The 27,854-nt window shown below is 46.6% G+C and overlaps 1 pseudogene; it reads right to left on the reverse strand.

The window, feature by feature from the left end:
• Positions 1-1,299: 1,299 nt before the first annotated feature.
• On the reverse strand, positions 1,300-26,161 carry LOC122926240 (annotated as a pseudogene).
• Positions 26,162-27,854: the final 1,693 nt, after the last annotated feature.

The raw sequence follows: 27,854 nt of genomic DNA on the forward strand, positions 1-27,854 counted from the left end.
CCTTACCAACCCATTGCTGCCACCTGCTGGTGAACATGGAAAATTACAAGGAAATTTACATTTAACATAGTTTTAATGCGCTAGACGGTCAATAGACCAAAAAAATCCCTTTAGGGGTCTCTACCAAATTAGTGTTATAATAAAAATATATCTTTATTTAGTCATTATTAAAACTAGAGTGTAAGGAAGGAAAAAAATAATAATATTTTTTAAATTGTCAGAAAACAGTAAGGTCTGATGTCTCATAACCTGGTAGCTGCTAGTAGTTGCTAGCGGCAACTGAGGGATTTGTATCACCTTTGACAACTAATATAGACACCAGCTAGTACCCCACTTCCCCTGACGAAGCCACTTTGTGGCGAAACATGTCGGGAGGGGTGTTATAGTGTAGAGCTTAAGTTTTAGACAGTTCACAGTATGGAGCTCAATTGTAGAGATAGGACTAGCTGAGGGCCAGCATATTAGATGTGTGTGATAGGCAATCAGCAACATAGAATTGAAGCAGTAAGCCTTAGGGCTCTTTCACACCTGCGTTCTTGTCTTCCGGCATAGAGTTCCATCGTCGGGGCTCTATGCCAGAAGAATCCTGATCAGGATTATCCTAATGCATTCTGAATGGAGTGAAATCCGTTCAGGATGCATCAGGATGTCTTCAGTTCCGGAACGGAAACAAGTCCTATCTCTTGACAGCCGCTATTCATTGGCAGCTAAACAACAGTTATGCGCATGTGAATAACCCTATAGACTTCTAAAGGCGGACGTGCGACAGCCGTTACAAAATCAGCCATCACACTGCAGTTTTTCACTATCATGTGAATGTAGCCTTAGAGTGCAAGGAATGTAGAAGAGAACTTAGAATTCAATGTGATAGGTCACCCTAAAAAGGTGTGCTGTTAGGGAACACTTAAATCACAAAATATTGTGAATTAACCAGATTTTCTGGAATAACTGATTCTAGAGAACTGTTGCAACTGATGAAAAGCCTGGGAGTTGGGAAAGAGGGGTTTGGCTTTTGGCTTTTATGTGATGTTAGTCTCAGAACTCTAGCAGTATGGAGACTATTGGCAGGGTAGTAGACAAAGAAAAGACAGGAGATGAATAGTGATGGAGCACTGTGGACACGTACTTTGTATGTGAGAATAATACGTTTAAATTGTATTCTAGTTTTTAAAATTTTTTTATTATGGACTATTATGGACAGGCCAAGAAGTTACAAGACACCGAGGAACATAAAGAAAAAGTGTAGACCTCAAACAAGAGAGAAGCACATAAATAAACCTAAATCATCTATAAAATAAATCAGATTTGCAGCAGCCGTAAAATCATATTTTTCATATTTGATTTGACTTCTTTGTTTCGTAGACTGTATATGAAAGGGTTTAAGAGTGGAGCAATAACCGTATACATTAAAGAGACCAGACTTTTTTGGCTAATTCTATAGATTGACTTGGGTCCAAAGTACATAAAAATTCCGGAACCATAAAATATTGAGACAACTATTAAGTGTGAAGAACAGGTTGCAAAACTTTTCTTTTTGCCGAATACCGAACGGAAGCTTTATGATTTTTGAAATTATTTCTATATAGGAAATCATTGTTACTATGAATGAACCAATTATAACACATCCAGCAACCAAAAATACCACAAGTTCATTGACCCAAATGTCCTGGCATGAGAGTTCTAACATTGGGGGAATATCACAGAAGAAATGGTCTATCTCCTTTGATCCGCAGAATGGTAATGAAAATGTGAACACTGTGTGTATTAGAGCATTAGCTGCACCAATCACATATGATCCCATTATATGCCGGATACAGACTGTTTCTCTCATAATCAGAGTATACAACAGAGGGTGACATATGGCGTTATACCGGTCATAAGCCATGGCTGCCAGCATATAGCACTCTGTTCCACCAATCAGCAAGAAGCAATACATTTGGATAGCACATCCAGAGAAGGAGATGACTTTACTATAGTCTGACAGTAAACTGGACAACATCTTAGGGACAGTGCATGAAACATAGAGAATTTCCAAGAGAGAAAAATTAGCAAGAAAAAAATACATTGGAGTATGGAGGCTTGGACTAAGCTTATATGTAATGATTATTGATAGGTTCCCAACCACAGTTATGATATATATACCTAAAAAGATCAGGAAAAAGGGAAACTTGATCATGAGTTATTCCAGAAAATCCCAAAAGAATAAATCCTGGGACCATTGTGTGGTTGATATTCATTTCATCTAATTTTCTGGAAAAGAAACAAAAACAGCCCAATCAAAAAGTATGGCACATCTGCTGTGTATTCTAATGAAAAACAGACAACCATATACTGTAACAGGGGTGGTATGGGACATACTTTTCTGGTATGTATAAGGCCAGCATTAGTAAGAGAGATGGGGAAATAGAGCCATATTGACTACTGTGAGCGGCGGGGAGGGGGATCTGTGGATAGCACTGTTATGGGGAGGGGGTACTGTGGATGGCACTGTTATGGGGAGGGGGGTCTGTGGATGGCACAGTCCTGTATGCTGGTGCGGCACTGGTAGCATTTTTGTCTATTATATTCAGTGGACCTGGTTCTGGGCAACCCCACAGTGGCACAGCTGCACAGATCATCCCCCAACCCCCTTTGTACTTTTTCTGCTACTTGCAGGCTGCGTGGGCATGAGTTCAGTCAGGAGGTCACAGGTCTCGCGGGATCACGAGCCACAGAACAGAATTGCGGACCAAAGTGACTGAAGTTCTGAACTCATGCCCACGCAGCCTGCAAGTAGCAGAATAAGTACAAGGGGGGTTGATGGGTTCCAACTTCTGTGATTAGTTTATAGTTGGGGGGTTTGCTTAATTTTAAATTAGGCTGACCATAGGTTAGGATGATCTGTGGGGTTGCCCTAACGGCTGGGCCCTTCACTGTAGTTATAACCCCATTCAGCAGTCCCCCATTTACTGAAGGGGGGACTGCTGAAAGGGGTTAATAACTACTGTGAAGGCCCCCAGCCCAGTGGCAATGAGGGTGTGGCTTCATGGGGTGCAGGAGTGGCTTCACATGGGCTCGTTCCTCGGCTGTCTCCAGACCCTAGCAATGCCCCTGCCAGACAGCCTCTTCTCTTCCGAGCAGGGGGTGCCTGGGGTTCTCCCATTGACATCCATTGTGCTCGAGTGCTCAGTAGAACACACGAGCATACAGATGTGTTTGGCCAGAGCACCCGAGCACCCAAACACTTTGGTGCTCAATCAACACTAATAAAAAACAAAAACTAAAAACAAATGAAGCCGCAATGTGTACAGCCTGCCACACACTAACCAGGTATTATTACCACTGCTTAGAAACAAGGGAATCGAGATGATTATTGGCAAGTAAATCTGTCTTTACAGGGGGATGGGGGAAAGATCAGTATTATTGGTAAAGGATTATCCATTAGGAGAGGAAGGTGGACTGTTTTGTCATGTGAGGGCACAAAGCAGTTGAATATTATTAGTTGAATATTATTTTGGGGTAAAAAAAAAGTGTTTTCAATATTAGTGCCCCCTCTCTACCTCAAAAGAGAAATAACAACTACCCTCTTAAAATAAAAATGACTGTCTTTATTATTTTGTAGGTGCACAAAGGGACATCTTTTGATTTTGAGGGGGACCAAATAAACTGAATGTAAATTTGTTGTTGTTGCAATATATTAGATTTTTTTGTAGGCACACTTTTTATTTGGTCAAGGAGCACACTTAAAACCAGCCTTAAGTACACTACATTTTGGTATATCTTTGATAAATGATCTACTAAGCACCATAAGCAGGGCCTAGAAATAATACTCCAACCATTGCTGGGCAATTTTTGCATATTTTTGTTAGCCCCCCAAATGTTCCTTAGAGAAAGTCTAAGGTTTATTTGATGGGTCTTCAATACAGTATGTGATTGGTTAGTGCCCTAGGGCCCCGAACACAACAGAGGGGCCCTATTCACTGTCAGTCCATACACAGCAGCATGTACATCTTGCAGGCTCGCTGTATTTTGCTGATTGTAGTGGACATTAGATCCCATCGATTACATATTAATGATCTATCCTAGCATAGAAAAGTAATATATCTTTAAGATCTATTAAATGCCCCCCCAAAAAAATGAAAAACACTTACAGTATATTAGTATTATCAACAATTATTTCTCCAGGATGCAGAAGTGTTATTCTCTCATCCATTATAGTTAAGGAGAGGAGCTGCGTTTTGTCCTAAGGTGGTTTTTCAAAATACTCATCAGTCATTTGTGCCATTATTTCTGTGAAATGCTGAAAGTGTGTAAGACGATTGTTTCCTGCATTATAGACAGGCTATGTATATATAGGAAATGGTGAATCATTTGGGACTCATCCCATAAGGACTGGAAGCAATTTCTTGCTTTATTGGATTAATTCGGTTGTACTTTGTAATCACTTTGTAATTTTTAAAAACTTTTTAAACGTTTTGCCTAAATAATTAAAAATGTCTTGTAGAGCAACTTTAATTGCTCAGGGTAACCAATCAGAGCACAGTTCCCACAGCATTTTAAGAAGTAAAAGCTGAGCTCTGATTGCCTGCTATGGGCCACAAAGATGGTTTTGATGCTGAGGCACAATTTTGGTAACTTTAATGGAGTTCTACAGGAACTTTTAGCAACCATTGGCTGTAGCGGAGCTCGTGACCGTGCCATGCAGTGCCAGAAAAAATCAAGTCAGAGACCGATATATGACACAATGGAGGCATTGCGCAGTACTGGAGAGACGGGGACGCAGGTAACTATGAATCTTCTGTTTAAAATCTGTAAATTGTTTAAGGTGATCTCCCGTTTTGAGAAGATTTCCTTTATTAGCCATAAGAGATCATTTTACTAAAAATAAACATTATAGCTGGTATATATTCAAAAGTAGAATTTGATCCAAATTTCAGGAAAAATTAGATTCCTCATAAATATGATTTTCTTCGTGCTTCATGGTAACTAGAGATGAGCAAATTCTTTAAAATTTTGATTTGTCCGTTTTGCCGAATTTTATGAAAAAATTTGGTTCGATCCAAATTTATTTGTGGTGCATCGCACAAAAAAACGGCTATTTCCTGGCTGCAGAGAGCATTTATAGTGGTGTAGAACACTGTGCCTTGCAGTAACACCCATGATGACAGACGTCGCTCTTATAATCCGTGCACACTTTACTTATTTGGGCAGTCACGGGACCAAAACTGACCAAATAACTCAAGTATGAACTCAGCCTTACAGTTCAATGCTAGTGTCAAGAAGAAGCGCACTCCTTTTACAATGTCATCAGCTGATTCCACATATATGTCTACAGAACCTGTTCTATTAAAAGCTTATACAAGTAGAGCCCCCCGACAGAGTGGAGAGGGAGTCAGCAGTAAGTTTGTGTTGACGTCACTGATTATTTTTCCTCTGATCCGTCAGATCTATAACCCCCAAAAACAGATCCTGTCTGTGGAGCATCCGCCTTCACTCAGTCAACATTTGGTGAGTAATCCATTAGTATTGCTCATGCAAAAAAAATCAGGAGTGGATCCAAAACAGATTACACATGAATGGAATATTTGCATGTCTTCTGTGTTTTGTACCCACTCCTACTTTTGACTACCAAATCACAAGCTAATTCTGATGGGACCACACAGGCCTTACAGCTGCTACACAGACAGGATCCGTTGTGTGTCTCATTTTTCCTTCTTTTCAGAAGAAAGGCAAAATAGTGGCCCAGTCATGAAGTGGGGAGAGTGGGAACAGCATGAGATGTCCAAAGAGTGGCCCAATGAGTCTGGAGGTGGCGGCAGCTTTAGGAGGAGACCACAGAGTGGTAAGGTGACATAGTGTGGAGGTGGCAGCAGAATCTGGAGACCACAGAGTGGCAAGGTGACATGGTGTGGAGGTGACAGCAGCATCAGGAGACCACAGAGTTGCAAGATGACATAGTGTGGAGGTGGCAGCAGCATCAGGAGACCACAGAGTGACCCGGTGACTAGAGTTGAGCGAACACCTGGATGTTCGGGTTCGAGAAGTTCGGCCGAACTTCCCGGAAATGTTCAGGTTCGGGATCCGAACCCGATCCGAACTTTGTCCCGAACCCCATTGAAGTCAATGGGGACCCGAACTTTTCGGTACTAAAAAGGCTGTAAAACAGCCCAGGAAAGGGCTAGAGGGCTGCAAAAGGCAGCAACATGTAGGTAAATCCCCTGCAAACAAATGTGGATAGGGAAATGAATAAAAATAAAAATTAAATAAATAAAAATTAACCAAAATCAATTGGAGAGAGCTCCCATGGCAGAGAATCTGGCTTCACGTCACCCACCACTGGAACAGTCCATTCTCAGATATTTAGGCCCCGGCACCCAGGCAGAGGAGAGAGGTCCCGTAACAGAGAATCTGTCTTCATGTCAGCAGAGAATCAGTCTGCATGTCACCCACCACTGTAACAGTCCATTTTCATAAATTTAGGCCAAGCACCCAGGCAGAGGAGAGAGGTCCCGTAACAGACAATCTGGCTTCATGTCAGCAGAGAATCAGTCTGCATGTCATAGCAGAGAATCAGGCTTCACGTCAGCCACCAATGCAACAGTCCATTGTCAGATATTTAGGCCCAGCACCCAGGCAGAGGAGAGAGGCCCCGTAACAGACAATCAGGCTTCACGTCAGCCACCAGTGCAACAGTCCATTGGCATATATTTAGGCCCAGCACCCAGGCAGAGGAGAGAGGTCCCTTAACAGAGAATCTGGCTTCATGTCAGCAGGGAATCAGTCTGCATGTCATAGCAGAGAATCAGGCTTCACGTCAGCCACCACTGCAACAGTCCATTGTCATAAATTTAGGCCCAGCACCCAGGCAGAGGAGAGAGGTCCCGTAACAGACAATCTGGCTTCATGTCAGCAGAGAATCAGTCTGCATGTCATAGCAGAGAATCAGGCTTCACGTCAGCCACCAATGCAACAGTCCATTTTCATAAATGTAGGCCCAGCACCCAGGCAGAGGAGAGAGGTCCCATAACAGACAATCTGGCTTCATGTCAGCAGAGAATCAGTCTGCATGTCATAGCAGAGAATCAGGCTTCACGTCAGCCACCAATGCAACAGTCCATTGTCAGATATTTAGGCCCAGCACCCAGGCAGAGGAGAGAGGCCCCGTAACAGACAATCAGGCTTCACGTCAGCCACCAGTGCAACAGTCCATTGGCATATATTTAGGCCCAGCACCCAGGCAGAGGAGAGAGGTCCCTTAACAGAGAATCTGGCTTCATGTCAGCAGGGAATCAGTCTGCATGTCATAGCAGAGAATCAGGCTTCACGTCAGCCACCACTGCAACAGTCCATTGTCATAAATTTAGGCCCAGCACCCAGGCAGAGTAGAGAGGTCTCGTAACAGACAATCTGGCTTCATGTCAGCAGAGAATCAGTCTTCATGTCATAGCAGAGAATCAGGCTTCACGTCACCCACCACTGTAACAGTCCATTTTCATAAATTTAGGCCAAGCACCCAGGCAGAGGAGAGAGGTCCCGTAACAGACAATCTGGCTTCATGTCAGCAGAGAATCAGTCTGCATGTCATAGCAGAGAATCAAGCTTCACGTCAGCCACCACTGCAACAGTCCATTTTCATAAATTTAGGCCCAGCACCCAGGCAGAGGAGAGAGGTCCCGTAACAGACAATCTGGCTTCATGTCAGCAGAGAATCAGTCTGCATGTCATAGCAGAGAATCAGGCTTCACGTCAGCCACCACTGCAACAGTCCATTTTCATAAATTTAGGCCCAGCACCCAGGCAGAGGAGAGAGGTCCCGTAACAGACAATCTGGCTTCATGTCAGCAGAGAATCAGTCTGCATGTCATAGCAGAGAATCAGGCTTCACGTCAGCCACCAATGCAACAGTCCATTGTCATAAATTTAGGCCAAGCACCCAGGCAGAGGAGAGAGGTCCCGTAACAGACAATCTGGCTTCATGTCAGCAGAGAATCAGTCTTCATATCATAGCAGAGAATCAGGCTTCACGTCAGCCACCAATGCAACAGTCCATTGTCAGATATTTAGGCCCAGCACCCAGGCAGAGGAGAGAGGTCCCGTAACAGACAATCTGGCTTCATGTCAGCAGAGAATCAGTCTGCATGTCATAGCAGAGAATCAGGCTTCACGTCAGCCACCACTGCAACAGTCCATTTTCATAAATTTAGGCCCAGCACCCAGGCAGAGGAGAGAGGTCCCGTAACAGACAATCTGGCTTCAGGTCAGCAGAGAATCAGTCTTCATATCATAGCAGAGAATCAGGCTTCACGTCACCCAACATTGGAACAGTCCATTGGCATATATTTAGGCCCCGGCACCCAGACAGAGGAGAGGTTCATTCAAATTTGGGTAGCCTCGCAATATAATGGTAAAATAAAAATAAAAATAGGATTGAATGAGGAAGTGCCCTGGAGTACAATAATATATGGTTAAGGGGAGGTAGTTAATGTCTAATCTGGACAAGGGACGGACAGGTCCTGTGGGATCCATGCCTGGTTCATTTTTATGAACGTCAGCTTGTCCACATTGGCTGTAGACAGGCGGCTGCGTTTGTCTGTAATGACACCCCCTGCCGTTCTGAATACACGTTCAGACAAAACGCTGGCCGCCGGGCAGGCCAGCACCTCCAAGGCATAAAAGGCTAGCTCTGGCCACGTGGTCAATTTAGAGACCCAGTAGTTGAATGGGGCCGAACCATCAGTCAGTACGTGGAGGGGTGTGCACACGTACTGTTCCACCATGTTAGTGAAATGTTGCCTCCTGCTAACACGTTGCGTATCAGGTGGTGGTGCAGTTAGCTGTGGCGTGTTGACAAAACTTTTCCACATCTCTGCCATGCTAACCCTGCCCTCAGAGGAGCTGGCCGTGACACAGCTGCCTTGGCGACCTCTTGCTCCTCCTCTGCCTTGGCCTTGGGCTTCCACTTGTTTCCCTGTGACATTTGGGAATTCTCTCAGTAGCGCGTCTACCAACGTGCGCTTGTACTCGCGCATCTTCCTATCACGCTCCAGTGCAGGAAGTAAGGTGGGCACATTGTCTTTGTAGCGTGGATCCAGCAGGGTGGCAACCCAGTAGTCCGCACACGTTAAAATGTGGGCAACTCTGCTGTCGTTGCGCAGGCACTGCAGCATGTAGTCGCTCATGTGTGCCAGGCTGCCCAGGGGTAAGGACAAGCTGTCCTCTGTAGGAGGCGTATCATCATCATCCTGCCTTTCCCCCAGCCACGCACCAGTGATGGACCCGAGCTGCGTTAGGTGCCACCCCGCTGTGACCATGCTTCATCCTCATCCTCCTCCACCTCCTCCTCATCCTCGTCCTCCAGTAGTGGGCCCTGGCTGGCCACATTTGTACCTGGCCTCTGCTGTTGCCAAAAACCTCCCTCTGAGTCACTTCGAAGAGACTGGCCTGAAAGTGCTAAAAATGACCCCTCTTCCTCCTCCTCCTCCTCCTGGGCCACCTCCTCTTCCATCATCGCCCTAAGTGTTTTCTCAAGGAGACATAGAAGTGGTATTGTAACGCTGATAACGGCGTCATCGCCACTGGCCATGTTGGTGGAGTACTCGAAACAGCGCAACAGGGCACACAGGTCTCGCATGGAGGCCCAGTCATTGGTGGTGAAGTGGTGCTGTTCTGTAGTGCGACTGACCCGTGCGTGCTGCAGCTGAAACTCCACTATGGCCTGCTGCTGCTCGCACAGTCTGTCCAGCATGTGCAAGGTGGAGTTCCACCTGGTGGGCACGTCGCATATGAGGCGGTGAGCGGGAAGGCCAAAGTTACGCTGTAGCGCAGACAGGCGAGCAGTAGCAGGATGTGAACGCTGCAAGCGCGAACAGACGGCCTGCACTTTATGCAGCAGCTCTGACATGTCGGGGTAGTTGTGAATGAACTTCTGCACCACCAAATTCAGCACATGCGCCAAGCAAGGGATGTGCGTCAAACTGGCTAGTCCCAGAGCTGCAACGAGATTTCGCCCATTATCACACACCACCAGGCCGGGCTTGAGGCTCACCGGCAGCAACCACTCGTCGGTCTGCTGTTCTATACCCCGCCACAACTCCTGTGCGGTGTGGGGCCTGTCCCCCAAACATAGGAGTTTCAGAATGGCCTGCTGACGTTTACCCCGGGCTGTGCTGAAGTTGGTGGTGAAGGTGTGTGGCTGACTAGATGAGCAGGTGGAAGAAGAGGAGGAGGAAGTCGAGTAGGAGGAGGTGGCAACAGGAGGCAAAGAATGTTGCCCTGTGATCCTTGGCGGCGGAAGGACGTGCGCCAAACAGCTCTCCGCCTGGGGCCCAGCTGCCACTACATTTACCCAGTGTGCAGTTAGGGAGATATAGCGTCCCTGGTCGTGCTTACTGGTCCACGTATCTGTGGTTAGGTGGACCTTGCCACAGATGGCGTTGCGCAGTGCACACTTGATTTTATCGGATACTTGGTTGTGCAGGGAAGGCACGGCTCTCTTGGAGAAGTAGTGCCGGCTGGGAACAACATACTGTGGGACAGCAAGCGACATGAGCTGTTTGAAGCTGTCTGTGTCCACCAGCCTAAATGACAGCATTTCATAGGCCAGTAGTTTAGAAATGCTGGCATTCAGGGCCAGGGATCGAGGGTGGTTAGGTGGGAATTTACGCTTTCTCTCAAATGTTTGCGAGATGGGGAGCTGAACGCTGCCGTGTGACATGGTTGAGATGCTTGGTGACGGAGGTGGTGGTGGTGTTGGTGGTACATCCCCTGTTTTCTGGGCGGCAGGTGCCAACGTTCCTCCAGAGGCGGAGGAAGAGGCCGAGGCGGCAGCAGCAGAAGAGGCCGAGGCGGCAGCAGCAGAAGAGGCAGAGGCGGCAGCAGCAGAAGAGGTAGCAGGGGGGAGCCTGAGTGACTTCCTTGGTTTTAAGGTGTTTACTCCACTGCAGTTCATGCTTTGCATGCAGGTGCCTGGTCATGCAGGTTGTGCTAAGGTTCAGAACGTTAATGCCTCGCTTCAGGCTCTGATGGCACAGCGTGCAAACCACTCGGGTCTTGTCGTCAGCACATTGTTTGAAGAATTGCCAGGGAACTCCTTGAAGCTGCCTTTGGGGTGCTCCGTCCAAGATGGCGGCGGTCAGTAGCAGGCGGAGTCTCTTGGCGGCGGGTGTTCTGCTTTTGCCCACTGCTCCCTCTTTTGCTATGCTGTTGGCTCGGTCTCACCACTGCCTCTTCCTCCGAACTGTGAAAGTCAGTGGCACGACCTTCATTCCATGTGGGGTCTAGGACCTCATCGTCCCCTGCATCGTCTTCCACCCAGTCTTGATCCCTGACCTCCTGTTCAGTCTGCACACTGCAGAAAGACGCAGCAGTTGGCACCTGTGTTTCGTCATCATCAGAGACATGCTGAGGTGGTATTCCCATGTCCTCATCATCAGGAAACATAAGTGGTTGTGCGTCAGTGCATTCTATGTCTTTCACCGCTGGGGAAGGGCTAGGTGGATGCCCTTGGGAAACCCTGCCAGCGGAGTCTTCAAACAGCATAAGAGACTGCTGCATAACTTGAGGCTGAGACAGTTTCCCTGGTATGCATGGGGGTGATGTGAGAGACTGATGGGGTTGGTTTTCAGGCGCCATCTGTGCGCTTTCTGCAGAAGACTGGGTGGTAGATAATGTGAACGTGCTGGATCCACTGTCGGCCACCCAATTGACTAATGCCTGTACCTGCTCAGGCCTTACCATCCTTAGAACGGCATTGGGCCCCACCATATATCGCTGTAAATTCTGGCGGCTACTGGGACCTGAGGTAGTTGGTACACTAGGACGTGTGGATGTGGCAGAACGGCCACGTCCTCTCCCAGCACCAGAGGGTCCACTAACACCACCACGACCATGTCCACGTCCGCGTCCCTTACTAGATGTTTTCCTCATTGTTATCGTTCACCACAACAACAAAAATATCATTTGGCCCAATGTATTGTATTCAAATTCAGCTGAATATAAATTTGAGGCCTAGTATTTAGGCGCTGGGTGACCGGTATGGATTTACTGACAGAATTAGACTTGGAAATGCACAGTAGCGTGTGTGTGAAGTTATTCTGAATGACCCTATGTGCACCTTGAATATTATATACCCTTTTAGGGATAGATTTCAAATAGCTCTGATACAGCAGAAACCACTAAATTAGGAAATTGCTAAATTGGGAATTGTTTTTCAACCCAGAACAAAAGATGTGCTTTGACGGACACTAAATAACTTGCCCAGCCAGAACAGTACAGCGGTAACGACAGATTTAGCGGGATATAAATTTGAGGCCTAGTATTTAGGCGCTGGGTGACCGGTATAGATTTACTGACAGAATTAGACTTGGAAATGCACAGTAGCGTGTGTGTGAAGTTATTCTGAATGACCCTATGTGCACCTTGAATATTATATACCCTTTTAGGGATAGATTTCAAATAGCTCTGATATAGCAGAAACCACTCAATTATGAAATTGCTAAATTGGGAATTGTATTTCAACCCAGAACAAAAAATGTGCTTTGACGGACACTAAATAACTTGCCCAGCCAGAACAGTACAGCAGTAACGACAGATTTAGCGGGATATAAATTTGAGGCCTAGTATTTAGGAGCTGGGTGACCGGTATGGATTTACTGACAGAATTAGACTTGGAAATGCACAGTAGCATGTGTGTGAAGTTATTCTGAATGACCCTATGTGCACCTTGAATATTATATACCCTTTTAGGGATAGATTTCAAATAGCTCTGATATAGCAGAAACCACTAAATTATGAAATTGCTAAATTGGGAATTGTATTTCAACCCAGAACAAAAAATGTGCTTTGACGGACACTAAATAACTTGCCCAGCCAGAACAGTACAGCGGTAACGACAGATTTAGCGGGATATAAATTTGAGGCCTAGTATTTAGGCGCTGGGTGACCGGTATGGATTTACTGACAGAATGAGACTGGGATATGGCCAAAAAATAACCACACTATTGCTGGTTAAATGCACTTGGTGTGACAGCTTGACCAACCACACTACTGAGGGTTAAATGCACTTGGTGACAGGCGCAGCTTGCCCCTGATGTAGTATATGGCCAAAAAATGAACAGACTATTGCTGGTTAAATGCACTTGGTGTGACAGCTTGACCAACCACACTACTGAGGGTTAAATGCACTTGGTGACGGGCGCAGCTTGCCCCTGATGTAGTATATGGCCAAAAAATGAACAGACTATTGCTGGTTAAATGCACTTGGTGTGACAGCTTGACCAACCACACTACTGAGGGTTAAATGCACTTGGTGACGGGCGCAGCTTGCCCCTGATGTAGTATATGGCCAAAAAATGAACAGACTATTGCTGGTTAAATGCACTTGGTTTGACAGCTTGACCAACCACACTACTGAGGGTTAAATGCACTTGGTGACGGGCGCAGCTTGCCCCTGATGTAGTATATGGCCAAAAAATGAACAGACTATTGCTGGTTAAATGCACTTGGTGTGACAGCTTGACCAACCACACTACTGAGGGTTAAATGCACTTGGTGACGGGCGCAGCTTGCCCCTGATGTAGTATATGGCCAAAAAATGAACAGACTATTGCTGGTTAAATGCACTTGGTGTGACAGCTTGACCAACCACACTACTGAGGGTTAAATGCACTTGGTGATGGGCGCAGCTTGCCCCTGATGTAGTATATGGCCAAAAAATGAACAGACTATTGCTGGTTAAATGCACTTGGTGTGACAGCTTCACCCTGATGTAGGCTTTAGCCAAAAAACAACCACACCATTGAGGGTTAAATGCCCTTGGTGACAGGCGCAGCTTGCCCCTGATGTAGTATATGGCCAAAAAATAAACAGACTATTGCTGGTTAAATGCACTTGGTGTGACAGCTTCACCCTGATGTAGGCTTTAGCCAAAAAACAACCACACCATTGAGGGTTAAATGCACTTAGTGACAGGCGCAGCTTGCCCCTGATGTAGTATATGGCCAAAAAATGAACAGACTATTGCTGGATAAATGCACTTGGTGTGACAGCTTCACCCTGATGTAGGCTTTAGCCAAAAAACAACCACACCATTGAGGGTTAAATGCACTTGGTCGCAGCTTGTGCTGGCGCACCACAAGACACAAAATGGCCGCCGATCACCCCAGAAAAAAGTGACTGACAAGCGGTCTGGGCAGCCTAATAACAGTGAGCAATTGAGTATCAGCAGCTCAATGATCCACAGCTGCAGATCGATCAATTAATCAAGTCCTTTGGAGGAGTTAATCTGCCTAATCTCGCCCTACTGTCGCAGCCGCAACCTATCCCTATGTTGATCAGAGCAGAGTGACGGGCGGCGCTATGTGACTCCAGCTTAAATAGAGGCTGGGTCACATGGTGCTCTGGCCAATCACAGCCATGCCAATAGTAGGCATGGCTGTGATGGCCTCTTGGGGCAAGTAGTATGACGCTTGTTCATTGGCTGCTTTGCAGCCTTTCAAAAAGCGCCAGGAAAGCGTCACAAAAGCGCCAAGAAAGCGACGAACACCGAACCCGAACCCGGACTTTTACGAAAATGTCCGGGTTCGGGTCCGTGTCACGGACACCCCAAAATTCGGTACGAACCCGAACTATACAGTTCGAGTTCGCTCATCCCTACCGGTGACAGAATGGGGAGGTGGCAGCAGCATCAAGAGACCACAGAGTGGCAAGGTGATATAGTGAGGAGGAGGTGGCAGCAGCATCAGAAGACTACAGAGTGACCCGGTGACAGGTGAGTGGGGAGGTTGATGGCAATACCAGTACCAGCTGAAGATGGTGGGTGAAAGAATGAGCACTTGGCACAGATGTGTGGCATCAGGCAGGTGGCAGGATCAGAATAGTAGCTGAGACAAGTAGCCAGAGGAAATCGGTCTCTTTTGTTAAAGTGTTTGTGGCACCATGGATGATCTAGTCTGATGCATCAGGCATTGGTGGGTGAAAATCCTGGCTGATCCACGCCTTACTCATCTTGACAAAAGGTCAGTCCCTCCACATTTTGGGTGGACAGGCGAGTTCTTATTGGGGTAACTTTGGCCCCTGCTGCACTAAACACCCGCTCTGATGCCACACACCTGGCTGGTAAGAACAGCTTTTCCAGGGCAAACTTTGCTAGTTGCGGCAACAAATACAGTTTGGCTGGCCAGTAGTCCAGCGGATCTTTAATGTGGGGTGTCAGAGAATGCCACCACCTGCTGGTTCAGGTCCTGATCCAGGTCTAGCTGATGCTGCTGGTAAGTAGTTTCTTCACTAGGCGGGTGAAGAAAGCTGCTCATCAGAGACTCTAGACTCAAGTTCTGCTGATAGAGCTGGAACTGCTCCTATCCCCCCCCCTACCCTGCCATTGAGTAGGTGATTTTACCCCCAACTCTACGTACTGACTGAATGCTACCTCCACTGCTTCCTTGAACCCGAGCCCCATTACTTTCCTAGCAGGTAGGCTCCTGCAAAGCGGGTGATCTACTCCTGGAACGTTTGGCTACTGACCTGCCACTGCTGCCACCTTGCAGACTCCTGGCCACGCTAGCGACTTTCTGGCTCCGCCGCTGCCTCACGGCAAGCTGCCACCCTCTTCTACCGTTCATGATGAATCCCCTAGTTCACCCAGCTCCCAAGTGCGATCAGCTACATCATCATCATCGAGTGTTGTCTGCACATCACTTATGTCCTCCTTAACAGTCTCTGGATTAGTAGCCTCACTGCTCGCATAACACCAGCTCCCATGCTACTTTCCTCATCACTACTTGCCCGCCTAGCAAAGGAATCAGCGGATGTCTCCTCGACATCTTGGCTGGCCAGTAGCGGCTGACTATCCTCTAATAGCTCGTCTTCGCTGTATAGTGGGGCTGAGCCCACAGCATATAATACTTCTCTGGCTGAGGGAACAGAAAAGAACAAAGGCAGGTTTAGGACAGGTGAGAGCACTGGGCCTGCCCTCACCTGTTGTGTCTGACGAACCCACCGAATCTTGGCTGGGGGTGTCTGATGTCAATTAGGACAAAGTGGATGACTGAGTCAACCATTCAAGAACCGCTGGGTTGCTGGTGAAGACACGACTGCTAGATGACACCAGGAGCACAGGCCTCTCGCTGCGACTCCTGCTGCCACGCCCCCTTACTCTGCTGCAACCTGTGCCCGCACCAGAAACATTTAGGCCTCTGCCACTCCCTGTGCAGGGCGTGGCACTTTTCTGTCTGACATACTGTTAGATCAAATAAATCAATAAATAATAAGGAAATTAAAACACCTAAAAAAAGTCTCCCCCCCTCCCCACTAATACACACAAAAAAGGGCTTTAGAAAATATAACTGCACCGCTAAACGGAAAATATATTTTTATTTTGCCACTATTACACAACAAAAAGGTCTTTAGGCTTCTTTCACACTAGCGTTTTTGCTGGATCCGGCAGGGTTCAGCAAAAACGCCTCTGTTTTACAACCATCTGCATCCGTTATGAATGGATCCGGTTGTATTATCTATAACTAGAGGTGGGACGACGAATCCGTCAAATCCACGAATCCCTCGAATCTTGTTGGATTCAAGGGATTCGTGGACTCGAATCCTAACCTCATTTAATAAATTCGATTTTGGCGAATCCATGACAACAGGGACCGGTGCAGTCCTTGTATTCTAATGCACCGGCCACGCTCACTGTAGTATAATCTTATGATCTAACCTGCATTGTTATATAATTAGAATAATCCATCTGTATTACTTACTTTACAACATTAAGTTCCGTTGCAGGGAGGAGGCAGGCGGGAGGACGGGCGGGCGGCGTTTCACTCACTACGTCACGTGCCTGCGCCCCATAACAGTGCCATCCACAGATCCCCCGGATAACAGTGCCATCCACAGATCCCCCCCATAACAGTGCCATCCACAGATCCCCCCATAACAGTGTCATCCACAGATCCCCCCATAACAGTGCCATCCACAGATCCCCCAATAACAGTGCCATCCACAGATCTCCCATAACAGTGCCATCCACAGATCCCCCATAACAGTGCCATCCACAGATCCCCATAACAGTGCCATCCATAGATCCCCCATAACAGTGCCATCCACAGATCCCCCATAACATTGCCATCCACAGATACCCCATAACAGTGCAATCCATAGATCCCCCATAACAGTGCCATCCACAGATCCCCCCATAACATTGCCATCCACAGATCCCCCATAACAGTGCCATCCACAGATACCCCATAACAGTGCCATCCATAGATCCCCCATATCCAAGGATCCCCCCCATAAGTGTTTGGATCACTTTGTTTCTTACACCGTTCACACAATTCTTATGTACAGAATTCATAGGATTCTAAAGATTCGATAGATTCGAGAACCTTTTCGGATTCGGATTAAAAAACAATTGGATTCGTCCCACCTCTATCTATAACATACCCAAGAAGAATCCGACCTGGACTCCACTGAAAGTCAATAGGGAACGGATCCGTTTTCTATTTTGTCAGATTGTGTCAGAGAAAACGGATTCGTCCCCATTGACTTGCATTGTGGGTCATGACTGATCCGTCTTGCTCCGCATCCCAGGACGGAAAGCAAACTGCAGCATGCTGCGGTTTGCTCTCCGGTATGAGAACGGAATGGAATGCATTTTTTAGCTCTCTGTTCTGTTCAGTTACGTTTTGTCCCCATTCACAATGAATGGGGACAAAATGGAAGCGTTTTTTTCCTGGAATTGAGACCCTATGACGGATCTCAATACCGGAAAATATTAACGCTGGTGTGAAAGTAGCCTTAGAACATATAACTGCACCACTGAATGGCAAATAGGTCCTTATTTTTTTTCCACTTTTCCATGCCAAAAACGGCTTTAGAACAAATAACTGCACTGCTGAACGGCAAATATATTTTTATTTTACCACTAATACACAAGAAAAAGGGCTTTAGAACATATAACTGCACTGCTGAATGGCAAATATATTTTAATTTTGCCATTAATACATGGTAAAAGGGGCTTTAGAACATATAATTGCACCGCTGAACGGCAAACATATTTAACTTTTTACACTAATGCATGGCAAAAAGGGCTTTGGAACATATAACTGCCCCGCTGAACGGCAAATATATTTTACTTTTTCCTCTAATACACAATAAAAAGGGCTTTAGAACATATAAATGCACCACTGAACTGCAAATATATTTTCATTTTGCCCTATTACACGATAAAAGGGTCTTTAGAACATATAACTGCACCGCTGAATGGCAAATATATTTAACTTTTGCGACTAATGCACGACAACAGGGCTTTAGAACATATAACTGCACCGCTGAACGGCAAATATATTTTCTTTTGGCACTAATACACGGCAAAAAGGGCTTTAGAACATATAACTGCACCGCTGAACGGCAAATATTTTACTTTTGCCACTAATACATGACAAAAATGGCTTTAGAACATATAACTGAACCGCTGAATGGCAAATATATTTTTATTTTGCCACTAATACACGACAAAAAGGTCTTTAGAATATATAACTGCACTGCTCAACCGCAAATATATTTTACTTTTGAAAAGGTGTAAGCAATACGAAGGGGCACACTCAGAAGGGAAACACACGATGGTAACGAATAATGGCTTTATTAGTCTAAAAACAAACCCCTAAAATATATATAAAACCATACATGTAGACACACATACACCTATGCAAATGGTGTAAAACTACAATAGGGAGGAATTCTTGTGGGTGTATTGAAGTCCCAAAATTCTGTGTATACAACAGCGTGCCAGCAATGTCCTATAAATATACGTGGATATACGTGATTATACGTGGATACTGCTCATATAACCGAAACCACAATGCACAATGTTTATGCTGCGCTGGATTCCGTAGCGTGCAAGAGACACAGCTGGTACCGAATGTCAGCTGAATCCAAAGTGTTCACGTCACAGTGCAATTGATCATATATAACTTATAATTGCTTCATAGATTCTGTAATGCTCGCAAACGAGCGCGGTCTTACCCCTCTTCACTGCTCTCCGCAGCGTTGTATCCAGGCGGCCGTGCACTCACAGCGTGCTACGTGATGTGCTGGCCGTACGTGGCGTCCCATGTGACCTGGTTGTCCGGGGGAGCGGGTAGACGCTTTAATGACGTCACTGTTTGGCAACTGCTCTTCCAGCTTTTGGATTGCTCTTCCAGCTTTTGGATTCAAGCAGGTTTTCTTGCAAAGTGCCCAGGGGCGGTGTTCCGTGTGTAGGTGCCCAGGCTGCTCTGCCTTTTTAACCGTTAATCCTCCCCCAGCCTCTTCCTTTGCCCACCCTCCTATTCCCTTGTATCATCCATAGGTCTGGCCGAGATCCCGCGGCAGCGCATGCGCACTAGTTGAATTGATGCCGTACCCAAAATAGGCATTGCGGATACAAGGGAATAGTAGGGCGGGCAAAGGAAGAGGCTGGGGGAGGATTAACGGTTTAAAAGGCCTGGGCACCTACACACGGAACACCGCCTCTGGGCACTTGCGAGTGCTCATTTGCATATGAAATAAACATAGTTTTTCCTGCTCCTGGATGTCTAAAGAAAATAACAAAGGTACCATTAGAATCATGTATAGGTGTTCTACAGCACCATGTAAGTGCTGTATATGGTCATATAGTGGTGACAGACTCCCTTTAAATAGTTTTTTGATTGTAAAACACATTTTTTTTATTATTTGTTTTCCATGTGACTATTGTAATATGGAGGAAGATTGCTCCAATCAACCAGGTGCATGAGCCAGCCCAGGGTTAAAGAAAACAGATGTTTATTTTTCCAAAATAAAAATAGGTGCAGCTTCCAGCAGGTCAGTACTAGTGATGATCGAGCACCAAAGTATTCGGGTGTTCGGCCCGAACACATTGCTATATACGTGTGCTTGGCTGCGCACCTGAGTATAATGGAAGTCAAAGGGAGACAACCAGGCACCCCCTGCTCTGAAGAGAGGAGGGTGCCTGGTCCTTTGGAAAAGGTCAGAAAGTGACAGAAACACCACCAAAATGGATCGTGAACAGCATGGGCACAATGTCTGGGAGTATCTTGGACTCCCAGGTCTCTGCTGGGAACCATGTTGTCCGAGTTGTACGCCACTTTTACAGACTGACAAAAATACGCATCAAACCCCCCCAAAAAATCTATTTTACAGTAAAAATTGTTAGAAAACATTTTTTCCTATATATTCAATTGTATATAATGTGCAAGTGCTGCAAAAAATTGCAAGAGGCCCTCCGAAACAGCCTGTATATCACATAAAGGAGGGCCTCATTCACATTGTGGTACAATTGTTCAGGTAGTGGGACTCCTACACTCATAAAGCCTATGCACTAAGTGAAAGGGCTGCACTCCAAAACACCCTTTGTTACACATAAAGAAGGGCATCATACACACCCTTGAAAAATTATGATTTATGGCCTGCTGGTGACCCTCAAAAACATTTGGAGCAAGGGCCTGCTGATCTGACCATCTAAAACCTTAGGGATGAGGGCCTGTTGCCGCATTGGTGACTCTAGATAACCTCTGGGCGATTGCACGTCCCCGTGATGTCGATGATCCATTCGGATGTCTGTCCTATCAACTGTCGATGTTCTTTTCTGCGCCTACCATGGTGATCACGGGTAATGGGGAATCAGGGTTCAATTCCGGAGAGAGGGAGCTTGAGAAAGGGATACCACATCCAAGGGAGGTCAATGGCTGAAATCTAATTGTTTGAAATCTCTTTTTATTAGACATAGGTCATAATTGAGTGCACATTTACAATGTTGAGTGCGTCACATCATAAAAAGTCAAAGTGAATATCTTCGAAGGCATAGCCTAACAATACAGGCTGGGACGGATGACCACTCATCTAGGACACAGGGGCCCATCAGGTGAATGACCTTACAGAGTGAACATACTGAGTACATAGAACGTATAAAAGAGGAAAAAAAATGAAAAAAATAAACAACTAACTAATACTAACAGCCCTGTTGTTGTGTCACCCTGGTTTGGTAGCTACAGTCCGTTCAGGAATATCAATTACGTCATAGCAGCGCATGGTCTCGGGAGCGCTGGAGCTGGAGTGCATGGTCCACAACCACTGTACCCTTAGGGAGGAACGTGGGGAGGGGGGGTCGAGAAAAGGGGGGGGAGGGAGGGGGGAGTAAACGGGAGTGGGCGAGGGGGGCCGGAGGGGGTGAGGTCTAGGTGACCCTAAAAATATCCTCTAACGTACATCTCTAGCTGGTTCTTGAGGACAGAGGGTCAGAGGGGCTTGCTCTGTAGTTCAGCCAGGGCTGCCAGAGTTGCAGGTAGCAGTCTCTACTGTGGTATGTCCAACCTATCAATTCCTCCATCTGCCACATCTGGTGAACCCTGTCGTGCCACATATCCAGGGTCGGTGGGTCCACTGATCTCCATTTCAAGGGAATTAGAAGTTTTGCAGCCATAAGTAAGTGGGTGGTTAGATTGTTCTTCCCTGGGCGAAAATCTGGTGTGGACAGCCAGAGTAGGACTAACTGGACTGTGAGTTTCAGGGTCGTGGAGCAGATCTTGTTTATAGTTCGCTCCACCCCTTCCCAAAATTGGCGAATGGCCGAGCAGAACCACCAGATGTGGGAGATGGACCCAGTAGCGGCATTACATCTCCAACAGAGGTCTGTGGGGAGGAGATTAATCTTATAAAGGTACTCAGGAGTTCTATACCATCTAAACGCCACCTTCACAGAGTTCTCTTGTATTTTTATACATTTAGAGAAACCGTGTGAGCGCCTTTGGACCCACTTTTTGCTATTATCATCTAGCGTGAGATGTAGCTCTCTCTCACAGTCAGCCACCCATGGTGGCAGATTGGAGTCTCTTGCACAGAGTATTTGCCTATATATGTGGGTGTTGCACTTGTGGGGCAGAGTTGGCAATAGTGTGACATTTTCTAATCACGTCGGATCTGGTAATGTCACATACTTAGAGGTCTTAAACTGTCTGCAGACGTTTTCAAAGTCATTCCCTTGAATAAAGTTCTTCCCAGGGTCTGGTCTTCCAGAAAGGGCAGCGTAGAAGTCGGTAGGGGCCTGTAACTTCGTTAAGTCACCCAATCTGTGTCGGGTCATTGAGAGACAGATTTCAGACGGGTCTCTAATTGTGGGCACATAAGGTTGGGGAGGACTGATATAGGAGCCAGAGGAGAGATCCTTGCTTGGCCAGAGTTGAGCTCTTTTGATTTGTTGCAAGCACGTAACATCCCTCTGGTAAGTTCGCTGTCCATTTTGACCCCCTCTCCCACTTTTCCAGGTAACTACAGTCTGTGGAGTGAGTCTTTGCCCAAAAGGGCCAACTCGAAATCTACATGCATGCAGTGAATCTCCTGTCTGGTCAGCCTCAACCACCTTTCTAAGTGAATGGCCTGAATATAGGCCGGGATGTCTGGGAGGGAAATGCCGGCATTCTAGGTCGGTCACTAGCCCAAAGATATTTACTCATAAGGGTTTGAATTTTGCTTATGAAGTTGCATGGTAATGAAATGGGAAGGGCCCGTAGGGTATACATAAGTAATGGCAGGATGTAGGTGGTTAAGACATTCTTCCTGCCTAGCCAGGTGAGGAAAGGTGAGGAGCTCTTTGAGAGAATAGAGGTGACTTTGGTAAGTAACGGGGGATAATTGAGGCAAAATAGAAGCTTAGGATCTAGTGGGATCATGATATCCAGATATTTTATTGCCTGGGTAGACCATTTAAACGGTGTGAGGGCTTTAACCCTAGCTTGCAAGGTAGGTGACAGAGATATGCCTAAAGCTTCTGACTTATCAAAATTTATCTTAAAGTTCGAGATAAGCCCAAAGAATTTGAATATCTGTAGGACCTCCAGCAGGGCTTCCTCTGGATTCGTCAGCAAGAGCAGCAGGTCGTCCGCAAAGGCGGCCATCTTGTGGGAGTGAGTTCCCAGTTTTACGCCTTTGATCGTGGGGGACTGGCGGAACTTTAGCAGTAACGTTTTCAGGGTGAGAATGAACAGGGTGGGGGACAACGGGCATCCCTGGCGGGTACCGTTTTTGATTGGGAAGGCGTCCGATAGGGTCCCGTTGACCAGCACTCTTGCAGATGGTGCTGAGTACAATGTAAAAATGGCTCGTGTAAAGTCCTCTGGGAAGTCAAAGGCATTCAATACACTTCTCATATAGTGCCAACTGACCCTATCGAACGCCTTCTCTGCATCTGTGCCTAGCAGCACAAGGGGGGACTTAGTTTTAATAGCATGTGTGGCCGCATGTATCACTCTACGGATGTTATGTCTGCCCTCTCTGTCTGCCACGAAGCCCATTTGCTCTTCACTCACCAACCCAGGAAGCAGCTTCGATATTCTGTTGTTAAGCAGTTTAGCCCACCATTTTAGGTCGGTGTTTAGCAGCGATATCGGTCTGTAGCTTCCACAGACTCCTTTATCTTTTCCATCTTTGTGGATAATTGTTATATGTGCTTCCTGGGATTGTGGGGACAGAGATCTACCTCTAAGCAGATGATTACAAACATCGACAAAGCCAGGTATTAGAGTGTCCCTGAATTTTTTGTAATATGAAATTGGAAATCCATTGGGCCCTGGGCTCTTACTGGAAGGGATAGACAAGAGGACTTGGTCTACTTCTTCTATAGTAAAAGGCAGGAGTAACCCACGTATATCTTCTGTGGATAGGCTCAGAATGTTAATGGGGCCTAGAAACTCAGTGATGCGGTCATTGAGCTGATGATTACAGGAGGATGCCGGGAGGTTATACAATGTCGAGTAGAAGGAGCAAAACTCCTGTGCTATCGCTTGGGTGTTGATAAGTCGGGAGTCTGAACCCGATTTAATGGCCTGGATAAAAGATTTGTTCCTTTGTCCTTTTAGAAGGCTAGAAACTAATTTATGTAGATATTGTTTAAAACGCAGGGTCTTTAGGGCTCTAGCAGCCCGTACGTTCAGTAGGTCTGTAACCTGTTGTCTCAACCATTTTAGCGACTCCAGAACCTCTACCGATCTCGCTCTCTTGTGCAAAGTCTCGAGTGTGAAGTTCTGCTGGAGGAGGGAGTCTAACTGTTTCTGTCTATTTCCCCCATGATAACCACCTTGTGCGCCTCCCAGAGAGTTGTCTTACTGGTGAGGTCCCGGTCGCTTTCCCTGAAATAGCTTCTAAGGTGTTGATCTATAACTCGTCTGTGTGATTTGTCTTCTAGAAGTGTCTCGTTCAATCTCCAGACCCAGGACTTCGGTGGGATTGCGTGGAACCTCACCTTCACACTCACCGACGCATGGTCAGATATGACTATGTTCCCAATGCTGGCCTCTGTTCTCCACACTACCTTTCAGGAATAGATAACGTCCGTCAGGTCAGCCAGTTTAGATGTCAAAGTGAAGGGTATATTCTGTCCCAGGCCTATGGAAACCCCCCTGGTTTGCTCTCCACCTTAGGTATGTGTAGGTGTCTCAAGTGGGTCTCCTGTAGCAACACTAAGTCGGCACTCTCCTTCCTGAGCAGGTGGTAAATTTGATTTCTTTTTTGTGGGGTATTCATGCCATTCACATTGAACGACACAATCTTTAAGTCAGTCATGGCGGTGGTATGGGGGCCTGAGCGGATGAGCTGAGGTAGTAGTCAGAGGGTGACACAGGGCAACATATGGAAAACAGAGTATAAACATTGCAATAGAAAGGATTCTTAAATAGGCAAAAACAAAAACTGTATAATTTACCAAACAGGTCTCAGACCTCAGGAGGGGGAAATTAGTGTGGAAGTGCCCGAGTACCAGGTCACACACACTAAGCCCATTCAAGGAATGCAAATAGGAGACATAGTTAGGTTATACTGAGTGAAAGCACTAATCATGGAACAGGCTTCTACATCACCATCCTTGAACGGCTGCCTGTTGATCAAACCTAGCCCAGGGTGGCCATTTTCATGGACTAACTCCAGAACGGTTGGGGTGACAAGATACATGTGGGATGGGGGGGAGGAGGGAGTGTAGGTAAGATCAGGAGTGGTGTACAAGGACAGCAGTAGAATAGAAAAGAGAGAAGAGAGGGTGGAACCCCATGGGAGAGAAAACAAGCAGGGGCTATATAGAACCTGAGTCCTGCAAGAGGAGGATGTGGCAGCAGCCTCAATGGTGACGATCATCAGAGGCCCGTATCAAAGTGCGCTTCCAAGGCCTCTGGAGGTATCGATTCAAGGGACCCTCTTCTTCAGGGATTTCTTTTTCTGCGCCGAGCACCAGCTTTTCGTCTGCGGCAGGCTTGGGAGGTCCAGGATCGGACTGCAGGGGAGCCAAGACTGAATGTCCAGAGCATCTGTTCTTAAGGCCTCCCAGACAGTTGTTAAGTCCTCCGGGAGTCTGACAGTGTATTGCTTCCCCCTGATCACGGTGCTTAAGCTGAAAGGGAACAGCCATCGGACCGGGAGTTTCTTGTCCCTCAGCAGCGAAGTAAGCGGGCGGAGAGTCCTGCATTTGGCCAGCGTGGTCGCTGCCAGGTCTTGAAACAGGAGCACCTTGTGCCCATCTAGAGTGACGTCTCCCTTCTCTCTAGCCGCTCTCAGAATGGCAGCAGTGTCAAAAAAGTTTATTAAGGCACACACCACGCCTCTGGGTGGGTCTCCCGTGGCAGGTTTAGGCCTAAGGGCTCTATGGGCCCTCTCAATGACAATGGCAGCGGCTTGGTCTTGTCCCACCAGAAGGGCAAATAGACAGCGTACGGTGTCCGGCAGGTCCTCCGCCGGCACCACCTCAGGTATACCGCGTAGGCAAACAATTTGTAGCCAGGTGGTTTTGTACTCCGTCTTCATGCTGAACCAGGAGATCGTGGCTTTCTTCCAGGTATTCAACCCGGTGGCCGAGTTGCTGGAACTCTGCTTTGATGTCAGAGAGTTCTTTCAGAACCGGGGTTAGGGCCTGGGCTAGCGATTGTTGCAAGAAGCTCCGGGTAAGAGGGAGGGAGTCTGTCTTACCTCTGTTGAAAGATTCAGCGTCTGAGCTGCCGGCAACTGAATCAGCGTCTTCCTGCCCTGAGTCAGTTTGCGCCTCACGCTCCATCTTGCCGCTCTCTGGGTGCGAAGAGGTTCTTCTACTGAGGAATTTATTCAGGTCTCCCTGTGTCTTTTTTGCCTTCAGGGTGTTCCCTGTCGCACCATCTCTGTCTCTGAGAGTTTTCCCCATCGTGGGTTCTCTGTCTGCTGATTATAGCTGATAAAGCTGGGCTAGCGGCAAGGAGCTCTGGTGGAGACGTCCTACACCATGGCTTGCTGGCTCCGCCCCCCCAAAATTATGTCCGCTGAAATCTAATTGGCTGTTGTTGCCTTGCCCCTTTTTTTCCTAATTGTGAACCGCCCAGAAAGGGTGGCTCAAGTTATTAAAGCTCAAGCATCCAAGGAAGGCAGCAGGTGCGTGGCAATTACCCACTCCCGACTCGGGGAGGTAGTGACGATAAATAACAATACAGCACTCCTAAGCGGCCCTGTTATTGGAATGAGTACACTTTCCGTTAACGAGGATCTATTGGAGGCCAAGTCTGGTGCCAGCAGCCAACTTGCTCCCAGCATCCATAACGTTCACCCAGTGTGCCATCAAGGTGAGGATTGTGTTGACCAGACTCTTGGCCACTGAGACTGGACTTGTAGGTGAGGGCCTTGTTGACTCTAGATCAATTTATAGGTGATCGCGCGTCCCCTTGACTGCGACTATCCATTTGGATGTCTGCTCTATCAACTTTGAAGCAATTTTTCAACAAGGACCTTCTGGTATAGCACCGTTTTGTTGTTCTCTCCACCACAGGAATGAGAGATGAGAAGTTATTTTTGTAGCGGGGGTCGAGAAGGGTGAACAACCAGTAATCCGTGTTGTCTAAAATGCATATAACGCGCAGGTCGTGGGAAAGGCAGCCTAACATGAAGTCAGCCATGTGTGCCAGAGTACCAACAGGCAAGACTTCGCTGTCATAATCAAAAGTTGAGCTGACCCTGTAAAAGATTGTAGGCAAGGGCCTGCAGGTGAGCTGAACCTGTAAAACATTATATGCAAGGGCCTGCAGGTGAGCTGACCCTGTAAAACATTATATGCGAGGGCCTGCAGTTGAGCTGACCCTGTAAAACATATGCAAGGGCCTGCAGTTGAGCTGACCCTGTAAAACATTATATGCGAGGGCCTGCTGCTGAGCTGACCCTCTAAAACATTAGCGGGGAGGGCCTGCTGGTGAGCTGATGCTCTAAAACATTATATGTGAGTGCCTGCAGGTGAGCTGATGCTCTAAAACATTATATGTGAGTGCATGATGTTCAAATGACGCTCTAAAACATTATATGTGAGTGCATGCTGTACAGCTGACGCTCTAAAACATTATTTTCAAGTGCATGTTGTTCAGCTGATAATCTAAAACATTATATGCAAGTGCCTTTAGGTGAGCTGATGCTCTCAAACATTATATACAGTCATGTGAAAAATTAGGACACCCTTTGAAAGCATGTGGTTTTTTGTAACATTTTTAATAAAAGGTTATTTCATCTCCGTTTCAACAATACAGAGAGATTAAAGTAATCCAACTAAACAAAGAAAACTGAAGAAAAGTCTTTTCAAGATCTTCTGTAAATGTCATTCTACAAAAATGCCTATTCTAACTGAGGAAAAAGATAGGACACCCTCACATGTATTCCCTCTTAAATTGGCTCAGATCTCACACAGGTATATCACACCAGGTGCACATAATTAGTAGATCGTTACTCTGCATGTTGAATGAGGCTTGCCCTATTTAAACCTCAGACATTTAGTTTGGTGTGCTCCTGACTGTTGAAGTGAGAGTGAGCACCATGGTGAGAGCAAAAGAGCTGTCAGAGGACTTCAGAAAAAAGATTGTAGC

The sequence above is a fragment of the Bufo gargarizans genome, chromosome 2 (genome assembly GCF_014858855.1).
Source record: "Bufo gargarizans isolate SCDJY-AF-19 chromosome 2, ASM1485885v1, whole genome shotgun sequence".
Lineage (NCBI taxonomy): Eukaryota > Metazoa > Chordata > Amphibia > Anura > Bufonidae > Bufo > Bufo gargarizans.